Raw genomic sequence first — 11,748 nt, forward strand, 5'->3', positions numbered from 1 at the left:
TTTTTAATGTCTCATTATTGCCAACAATGTTATTTATATAATATATATAAAATTTTTAAATTTTAATTCGTAACGAATATTTGCTTAAATGATGACATTCATTTTTCGAATACTTGAAAGAGTAATAAGATAGACATAATCCATTGGGAAATGTAAATGAAAATAAATATCAGTTACTAAGAAAATTTTGTAAAGATCATTTTACGTGATCAATTTGAAACTAATTATTTGTTAACAAATTTTTTATTCAGAATAACAACATGACCGAATGAAAGACAAGTGTAAAAACAGTCATTTCCGGTTGGAAGAATTACAAACAAAATTTACATAAAAAAAAAATCCAATGCTTATTAAACACTTGATACCATTCTTGATAGAGTTCGTAAACTTAAAAAGAAAAATTAATTGTAAAAAATTGTCGTAGCCGTCAATTACACCTGATTTAAATTCCTTAATAACATCTCACAGTTCAGATTGTACTTTGGATTATTTGATATTGATAGAATCTAATTTAATGTTACTATTAAAATATGATCCACATTTAAGTAATAATAAAAGGTAATGATTAAACAGAAAACTATAGTAAAAAATATTCTTCACTGTAAATACGATTGAATATTATGCTATTGTAAAAAGAAAGATATTTAATTCCAAATGACAAATGACGAGAAAAACAAACCAATTTCCCCATTTTCAAATGGTTTAATGATCAAATCTCAATAAAAAGTTTCTCTATAATTTTTGTACCGCCATTCCTATTATCGTTAAATGTCTAGCAATGGGCTTGAGGCTAATTTTCAATACAAAAATCACAAATTCTTTTAAAGCCAATTTCACTTATAAATTTCCATGATATATTGAATTTAGCCATATCAAACGAATGTACATTTTTGGTATTTGAGCAGCAAGTTAATTTTGTATTGCTTTTTACTTCAGATTGTCTGTTTAACCAACAATCATAAGAGAAATGACGTTTTTAATTTAACGTAAATTACATTTAATAACAATTATGAAGAGATATTAATCTGAGCTAAAACATGCATAAATTACCAACAAAAAAAAACAACAAATTTTTCACATGAGATATATATTGAAATACAAAAGTAAGAGCGGAAACAAGCGATGAAGTGACTTGATCGCTCGTGGATAAACGAGTAGCCGATTAAATTTTGTGTCACGAGGCTATCAGCTGATAAATCATCGGTCGGCAGCATTCGTAGATGCAATTATTATGCATCACCACGATCGCCGTTGCAACTCCGTACGCGAACTATTCTTTTCCCATTCCTGACCTCTTAATGTAATTCTTGCAAACTGAGACCTACCCTTTAAAAAAAATAATAAAAATCTCATAGAGAGATACTAAATAATAGTAAATTCTTTGAGATTACATCCATTTCTTTGAGTCATGTCATCCCGAATTTGTATAAAATAGTATAAAGGTTTAATACTGTAAGTAATTGCTTTCTAAAGTGCTATGAAATGCTTATTAAAATTATAAAATAATTCAATAATTTTTATGCAAACAACCATTTTAATGTAGTGCGACAAAAATTGTACGTTGCAGAAAATATATTAAAGATATCGTCAATACACATTCCGACCTTCTCTATTCGGACTCTCTTGATATAAAATTAATTCTAAAATAATTATGAACAAGGTCTCGTCTAATATCTCGAATTAAAATCAAGCTACAGCACAGAATAATTTTAAGCGCCAATTTTATAAAATAATAATTAAAAAAAAAAATTGTTTATTATTATAGCATTTTAGATACTAATATTAGAAAAAGATTATATTTTTGAAAAATTTTATTGTGAATGATAAGTTAACTAAAAACTTAAATACCTTGTGCTTTTTACATGTTCTTTTTAAGCATAAAATTATACAAAGTTCTAAAGCATACTAAGCATTAATTAGTTAAGTATACCAAATCATCCAAATTTGGAATGTTAGTATTATTTTAAAGAAATCATTTTTATACATTAAAGATAAATCAATTTTTTAAATTAGCAATTTTCAGAATGTTATACCGCAGTATTTATTAGTGAATGAAAAATAAATTATTTCAAAAGTGACAAAAAATATCTATTACACACAATCCAAATTAAGAAATTATATCTGTAATGCAGACTTTTTCATAATTTTTCGTAAAAATGACATTGATTTATGAATCTTGCGGTTCATGATAACTAAACTAGAAACAATATAAATTTTCTACGAAATATAATGAACTCTTATAATACGATTATAAGTTATTACCTGGCTTTATTTCAAACGTATATAATTGTTATATTAAGTTTTTTAAATATAAAATTATACAGTCGCAATTTCATAACGATTTTTACGAATTTTTATTACTCCATATTGAAATTGCATGTATTTAATTTACATTTATCATACAATTACATGACGATAAAAAAAAATTTTTTTTCACTAATTGAATAGCTTTTTATAGCATCGAATAGCTATCAATACGACATATTTATATGCAAAACAAAAACAGATTGATCTATTGAATTCAGTAAATATAATAGTTCTATTTAACTATAAATGAAAACTAGTAATCGATGAATAACACAACTAATATGCTTCATTAATAAAAGCAATTAAGTATTCGAACTTTTATTATTTCTCTTTTTCAACATTTTATAAAAAAGCAAGCAAATCAAAGATTGCACGGGATATCGACACAATGTAACTTAGAGAATGAAAACTAATAAACGTTCCAATTTCATTGACAAGCGCTCTATAGCTATGTAACGAGAATAGAAAAGAACAATTTAGTAATCAGCGGCACATTTAATGTGAGTTTAACACAAAGGAAGAGGGAAGGGAGGAATCCATCAAAAAAAAAAGAAGCGGGGGTGGAAGAAAGGAAAATGTTGATTGAAATTAATACAGAAAGTCTCCACTTGTTTCTCTTACTTTTTCTGCTGCGCGATGAATAAAATCGGAACGTAATGATCTAGGAACTCAAGAAAAACTATAAAAAAAAAAATAACCGGGAGAATGAACAGACAAGGCAGAAGGAATGCGTAGTAATATGCGATAAAAAAGAAACGGCGGCGATGTTGACGCCTACGGCTGCGGCGACAGAAGAGAAACAGAGGAAGAAAAAAATGAGAGTCGTATCTAAGAATAGCCAATTACAGTCTAATTATTCCGTGTCGTGGAAGAGCCGGGACTTTCGCGAAAATTTGCACCGTTGAAGATGTGTTTCAGAACAGACATAAGAAATTAGTATTAAAAAGTTGATGGAGTGAAAAGAGGGGTAATGATGATAATAATGGTAAAAGGGAAAATCAAAAATACAGATAAGGAGAAGCTGACTATATTAATCGTCCGGTTCTTTCTCTTTTCTTTTTCCCTGTTTTCTCCCTCATCGGCGTCAAAGAGAGCGTTTAAAAGCAAATACGGACGTTTTGTGGTTACTTAACCTAATTTTACACTTTTGTGTAATGCCGAGTGAAAACAATTGATTACCTTCGCCAGCCTTTCACGAAAAGATACTTGCAATTTTATAAAAATACTTTAGCGACAGGGCTTTTAACGTTGTTTCATTCTGTAGTTTGAATAACTTTCTAGCAACATAAATGTACAATGTTTTTACTTTTTATGATTATGTGTGTTAACTAAACAAATTTCAACTTTTATGAAATTGAAGCAAGGCAACCATACTGCTATATGCAATCTTCACTAAATATTTTCAATTTCCGTTTTTAAATCTTACAAAATAATAAATACGTAATGGCTGGAATAGCATTTCCTCGTGGCCAAAAATTACTTATTAATGTACTTTTATTTTATAATAGTTATTGAAGAAATATATTTTAAAGTGCAACGATAATTATGAACAAATATAATTCATAGGATGTTTGTGGAATGCTATGTTTATGTTATACGAACGAATGGCCATCGTTTATTCAACTTTTTTTTTATAAAGCAATATTTAGAAATTATCAGTATAAAAATGAAATAATACACTACTACTATATGTTGCATTTGTTTATAACTAAGTATTGATCAAATAGAATCCTGTGAGGCTTCTATTTTATTATCGCATTTATTTATTACATATCATGGCAAGTATTCTTTTGTTAATTCTGCCATAACTTTGAATTTATTATAAAAACATTTTAGCGGATAGAAAGGTAAAAAAAAGTACCTACCCGCATCTAATGTTTATCAATAGATGCAAAATTATTGACAAGACTGCTATTTTTTTATTTAATAATTGTCATCCAAAATGTCAAATCTTGATAATGTACGAGAGTAAATCATGAGTGTCAGATCAGATTCATAAAAGCGATTCTTCCCTTCATGTGGCACACAATTTCGTAACGCATTTTTTCCCTCAAATTTCCACGTACTCGTCACGCTGTATAGAAATCGATGAGAAAATCTTTCTTCGAAACTTTCCACTTTGGAGAAGCCGTAACTCGCTTAAATTCGGGTCGAGAGCTGTTCGGAGACTTGCTGAGTGAAAGAGAAACAGAAGGAGTAAGAGGGGGAGGAGGAATAATCAATGAAGTACATTTAAAAGCATACACAAAGTATCCAATTCCTAAAAAAGACATCAGCCAAACACGATAACCACTGATAATAAATTGAAAGACGAAAAAAAACACGCTGTAAAATAATTTTACTCTAAGTGGATGTAAACATACTTAGAACTATATTGCTGAAATATGCAGAAATGATTAAGTAGTTTTCTCGTTGCTTTATAAACTTCAAGAAAAAGAAAATATGAAAACCTTGGAAATAATTACAAACTAATTCAATTATACTTCTTGACAAACATTTTCAATTTATACCATTTAGATTGTCGAATGGTATATAACAATATTTTATAAGAAATAAATAGTAATCATTAAAAATTAGTCGTATATTGATGTAATTATCCTGAGTTATTGAGTAATAAACATCTTATATAAATAAAATATGGAAACATTATGAAAACATTTTAATACAGTATAAAACAAATTTTTGGTTTAAATGATATAAATCAAAATATTGATTAATTTACTGCCAATTCAGATACATTTAATTCTTCTTTGACCGTCAAATGATTACAAATAATTCGAATAAAAATATAAATAGTACCAAGTATACGTGCAAAACTCGATAAGAAGAAATCGCATGATTCTTGAATATGTGAACGTGAACAAAAATACGTTGTATTTCAAAGTATGCAAAATTTGCACAATCAAATAAATGTATATAAATTTGTTATTTATCTGCAAATATAAAATTAATAATAAAGTTTAAATTATTTTTATTTATAAATAATTGGTTATAAAATTATAAAATATATATTAAGAAAAATTAATTCTTTGTAGCATTCAAGCTTTTTAAATGTATAATTGAATAAAATTATTTTTATAATTCCTGTGAAGTACAAAATTAAAGAAATCTAAAAAATTAAGTAAAAATTCTCATTTTATGGTTTATATTTTGAATCATTTCAATAATATATATATTAATATATATATATATATATATATATATATATAACAATAATATATATGGAAGCAATTTCGTTGTATGAAGAAAAGTAACCGATAAAATGAACTAATAAAATGAACTAATAAAATGAAAAGTTTTAATGATTCTATTCGATTTTGTATTTTTGGTTAGCATGGAAAGATTTATTATTACAAATGAATTAAAAAAATTCTCAAAATAAAATGTTATTTAGTAGAAATACCATTAGAATATTTACACTATTAGAATACTATTAGAAGTTTACTTTTGTAAGCTAACTATACAACCCGCATCACCGGAATAAATGCGTAATTGCTAAATTTAATTAACATAAAAAGTTTAAAAATTAAATAACTTTGCAAAAATCTGCAGGCAAGAATATACATTTTGTAAATTTTTCAACATAAAAATATTGGTTCATATAATGGAAATATTTTCGCATTACTGTTTATTTACATGTGAAATGACGTAACAACTTTTCATCTACGTTAATACTTGGCACATAGTCATTTGCTTGTTTACAATACTTATTAAAAGACTGACGAGAAAAATCTCAATATTTATCTCTCAAGGATGGCGTTTTGTCAACTTTCAGTATCCGCTTGGGAAATGTTCGAGTACAGATTCTGCGAAAGTGTGACTATAATACCACAAGTTAGGAACTAAGAGAAAGCCACGGCGGAAGAGTGCAAGCAACAGTTGCTATACGCCCGCCCCGATCGCGTGCGCATTTGTACACAGTAGAGAATCTCGCGACGACGGTGGCAGTGGCGGCAGCTAAGCCAATCGGTAGCACGTGTGTACGAGGTACGATGCGGGAAGGATGACGGCGGTCGAGTCGACTGATTCGCAGTATTGGCCAAGTAGCCCGAAGCAGCGCTTCCGCGAAAAGTCTGTACGCTTGCTCCGGGGGCCGCGCCGCCACCACCGGAGCCGTCGACACCACCGTCGCCGTTGATTCGGTGTTGCAATGCCAGAAGGCCGATCCCCCATCTGCCCGCTTGCTTGGTCGCTCATATTCCCTCTCTTGCTCTCTCACGGTTTCTGTCTTTGGAATACCGGCTCTCGCGCAGGGCCAACAAGCAAAGCGATAACGAGTTCCCCTCTCTTTATCTGTGCCAAGGCACGACAGAAGACACTCCTTATTTTTCTACCTGCTAATCGCAGGAAGAATCAATGTGTAACTTACCTCGCAAATTTGCGAGTAGCTATTTAAAGTTTAGGGAGGGGAAGGGCCGGGGTATTGGTAAATATTTCTCAACTTTTTGTACATGAGCCATCGTTGCGCGGTGACATTATGAACGAGCGATAGCAAATAGCTACCCCATATTTAAGATTGATACTACACCACCAATTCCACTGAAATAGCAATATTGAAGTTATTACCTGACATTGTCATAATTTTTAGTTTGTTGATAAGTAAAGTGTCAGCTTCTTTGCCTATCAAAACGCGTCAATCTCATTGACCACTCGGGAATCACAAGAAACATGACTGCAATGAACGTTGGCAGAATATTAGCAATTCGTAAAAATATAACCTCTAGTGTAATGTATTAATGTTATACTCCGTGTGAAGAGTGTGCGAATGCAGAGTGATGACATTATGCCAATAGCATATATAATCAAAGTTTAAAAGAATAATTGAAAATCCAAGATTTTTATAAAGAAAATAATGAAGTAGTATGTGATAACATAGTCGTTATTATGTTTGCGATACCGACCAACACGAACCTTAATCATCATAAATGCTTTTCTATGCCATTCCAACTGTGACGCGTTTGAATACAAGTTTTGAAGCTGGAATTGGTAATGGCAAAAAACATTTGTAAGTCGGTTGAGGTTAGGCCATCATTGCCATTTCGATGGCAATCAGCTGCTGTCGAGGAGTCCAGAAAACTTATCGCTTTCACCTATTTCCACACGAGACTCAAAAGCAAATCCATATTTCCGCCTTTGGTTAACCTAACATTTCTTCTCCCTGCCCTACGTAATTTAACTCACACTCCCACGCTCTGATATTTTTTTATTCTCAGATCCAACGCTTGGTTTCATTGTTTTCCTCATTATCTTTCAATGTCAAGATATGATCCAACTTTCTAATGACACACTGACGGAATGTCAAGCTATAGCTTATGTACATTCAGTGTGAAATAAACTAAAACATTTTAACATTTTAACAGTAAATAAACTATAACATTTTTTAAAAACGTAGCAAAGATGCACTTCCTGGCACATATTGTACATTACAATTATGAAAATTTACGATCACGCGAAAAACATTTTTTCCGATAGAATGTTTGCGTGATTAAATGAGTTACAAAAAAAAATGAACATGCATTTTTATTACCAAGCGTGTGAAGCGGCTTATCTCGATCGATTCATGGAATATGGCTCATGCACAAAAATATGTGGATTTCGCAAATAAGGTCAAGGCGATCTTCGTTGAGGATGAACCGAATTTTTTCCGTTAAAAGCCGTGAACAACAGCGAGCTCCATGATAATCTGTGAAATTTCAAAATATCCGGAATGACACGTTAAATAATTAAAAAAGATGGTTGAGGAAGAGAGAGAGAGCACATACTTCAGTTTCTATAAGCTAATTTACCGGGGACAAAAACAGGAAAATCCACGAAAAGAAAAAAGCATTAAAGAAGAGTTTCGATTAGCATCAGATCGTAGTTAGAAATCGCTCGTATAAAGAACGCGACTTCGATACCTTCTAAAATATACACCCGTAACATGTATATAATTGCAAGTATAAAAAAGCGCTTGATTATTAAACTGAAGTACGAGATTTGAGATTACATTTTTTCATAAGAGAAAGCAAATGAAGAGTTGGATCGTTGGCAGTATGTCTTTGGTATTTCAATGATTGAAAAAAATTAATTTTATGCAAGATTGATACCTTACCGATGTCTCTCAGTTGCAGTACCAAAATATTGTTTACAATGTGAATAGAAAAAACAACGTTACAAACACGTACGAACCAAAGATTTATCGGACAATATATAAGAAATCATTCTACCGTTATTGATAAACAACTTTGTGAGTGAAATGCTCCTCCACAATAGTAAATTTCCTGTTAAATATATAAACAACGGTTAAAGCAAGGTTAAATCGTCACGTCAAACATTAATGTCTGATACAAAAAAAACTAGCATCTAAATATTTGTCTGCTTCTTATTATAGTTACGTAAAAATACCAGATTCCATGTTTATGTAGAAGAATATAAGTGTCATTTCTTGGTTATAAATAACTATTGTCGATTTGAAAAATATTTATAATCATTTGACAAAGCTTTAATAAATAAATAATGAATAATGACTATTGTAAAGAATCTCATATTTTAAAATATAAAATTTTAAACTGAATTCGCAATTTTAGACCATACCAAGACATTAATAATTAACATTATTGAATATTTTTTAAGTAAACATTATTAGTAATTCAACGAATAATCTATTTGAAATAAAATGCCAAAAGAACACGAACGATAGAATAAGAAGCCTCGATAATAACGTTCGTAGGGATTAATTTATAAATTTTAGAAATCTTGAGATGTAAGTCTCATTACCGACTAAAAATTTTCAATAGGTGAAGGGCTTTCAGCGATAAGTTATATGAAAATAGAGCTTTTGCGTATGCACTCATTAGCTCAAAGCGGATATAGCGACTCCATCTCATTTCATGTAACGTAACATTAATTACACGCGCACTTATTTATACTTACGCGTGACAAGAAATCGGATCGATGTCAATGTGTCTGTTGTTTAAATCATTTGCCATGTATAATTCGAGAAATTAATACTGTGGTAAGCTATATGAAGCTCATATTTTCCTGTTCTTTCCATCCACTCAAATATTAAGAGAAAATAAATGCTGACGCTACATTATCTCAACAATTAGCATGCTGTAAGAGCCAAAATTAAAAAATAATTAGAAACAGATTAAATAGGTTGTATCGATGAAGACGCAAATTACTATTATCATATATTAAATATTAAACACAAATTCAGCAATTATAGTAAATTACACGGAAAATGCACAAGTTAATAAGATAATTATTCAAAGTGATTTGTCGTTAATTTCATTAATTGAGACATATATTAATCAAAACAAAATAAAATTGTGATATAATATATCCTTTAATGTTCGTTTTACAAAAACCATTGAGTTTAATAACCACCAACTTGCCAAATGATTTGTCACGTTATAAATCAATATGTTTGTCACTGGATGAAAAATGGAAAGCATGAAAAATACTGTGCAACAATTGATCTCGACAATTTTTCAGTGCGTGAAAATGTCTTTTAAAATCACACTTGCTGTGAAATTATTCGCAAAATTCCAGTTAAAAAAGTCATCAACTGATAATAGAGTCAAATAGATACGAGAAATATTTTTATAAATACTCGACGCTCGAAAAACGCTATTTAGAATTAATTCATTTTTTGCCTGAGTATAATGATGCAAATTACTCTATTACAACCAATGTTCCAACGAGCTTCGTATATGCCAGTTCAATACATTAACTTGAAAATACAGTGTTTTATTTTGCGCCACCATCCCTCTATCGCAAATGACCTAATAAATTAAATTCGGATAACTTTAGTTAATGAATTAACATTAGATTGATCTAAGATTATATTATATTAAGAATTAATTTGATTGTTTATTCCCATATAGTCAGCAACAACAATTATCTAATAAAAATATAAAAATCATTAATTAAGAGGATGCTTAGTAGTAGGTCTAAAAACTACAACAGAAAAAATAAGAAATTGTAATACTAACGTATGAGTGTCATCATCATCCTCCAACTTATTTTTCCTTGAATAAAAATTATTCTGATTACACCAAAATGAAACCTTTATAACCATTTTACTAGCTTAGACCAAAAATTCTATTCTTTTGCTAGAAATAGCGGTTTGAACAACGAACATGCTATATGTAATAAATGGAATAAACGAAAATAGGATAGAGAAGACAATTAAAAAAAATTTCCAGACAGTAATAGATGGTCAAGTCGATAATATACCGGATAAGTTTGCACGCATTATCTATGAAGACAAGATATGCAATGAAAAATAGAATCGTACTTTTTAAGACAAAAAGAAGCGGTTTTGGTCCGTAGAATTGCACGTAAACAAAATAACTTATGTAATAATACATAAATATTCGACAAGCTATTATGCAAATATAATAATATGATATGTTCATGATATTATCTCTAGAAATTACTTTCGCATCTATTTTGTAAATAAGTGACCGACCTATTTTTGTATCTATTAGTTAATAAAGAACTGATACGTCAGATTGAAAGATATATGAAAGACATTAATTTAACTAGAGAAAATAAGTTTCTCGGTTTCGTATAAAAAATGAAATTATATAATATTCTGTGATGAAAAATAAACTTTATGTTGAAGCTCCAATTTTCATTCTTCTCTAATACAATATTATTTTAATGAAGACTATAATATAACAATAGTTATCGAAAGACGACGAAATAGCCCATGCCAACTAAAATCCAAAATATAAACTGATGAAAAATGCAATATGTATTCGAAAGATAATATTAAAATGGAGAATTCGTTAAATTGTGAAAAAGTGTACACGAAGCTATTAAAAAAAGAAATTAGTCATTGAATCAGTGATTCATAGCAGTGGACGGCAATATGACATAGCCTGAAACTGTAATAATTTTATGTAATAGCGATCCTTTGAAATTCGTTTATGTCCGAATGAATTGCTAAATTCGAGTATTAAACAAGTTCTCGGGGCTCTCACGTAAAAATATCTCGGTGTTTGCGAAGTTGGTAAATCATAAGCAGCGCAGATGAGAAACCGAGGAAGGAGAGAGAACTTCCGAGAAAAATTTCGAAAGCAGCTGCAGGTCGAATCTAAATTTTAAAAAGAAGTGCGGTAGGACGGCGCAGGGACTCTACTACCTGAGACTCTGTCTCACTCTCCATCTTTTTCTCGCTCGTTCACTCTGTTTCTTCTTCCTCGGTAGAAGAAGAAATAAAGGAATTGCAGTTTGTAAGCAGCAATAACATCAGCAACAGCATCTCGTTGAAAGAAAGGAAGAAAGGTGGAAATAAGCTGTGCATTCTCTCCCTCTTATCCACAGCACGAAGGTTAGAGCACAACGAAGCCCATGAAGCACGTGAGTTAACCCGAGCGAAAGAGAAAGAAAGATAAAGGTGGGCCCTCCTTTTTTCTTGCCTAGGCGCGCTTTTCGGAGAATCTCGCGACA

The 11,748-nt window shown here is 30.5% G+C and overlaps 1 protein-coding gene across 1 annotated transcript in view; it reads right to left on the reverse strand.

Annotated features, from left to right (window-relative positions):
- The window catches only part of LOC105362576 (uncharacterized), a 35,413-nt gene that overhangs the window by 5,006 nt on the left and 18,659 nt on the right, over window positions 1-11,748 (reverse strand). The window lies entirely within an intron of this gene.

This window comes from Ceratosolen solmsi, unplaced genomic scaffold, assembly GCF_000503995.2.
Source record: "Ceratosolen solmsi marchali unplaced genomic scaffold, CerSol_1.0 scaffold10, whole genome shotgun sequence".
Taxonomy (NCBI): Eukaryota; Metazoa; Arthropoda; class Insecta; order Hymenoptera; family Agaonidae; genus Ceratosolen; species Ceratosolen solmsi.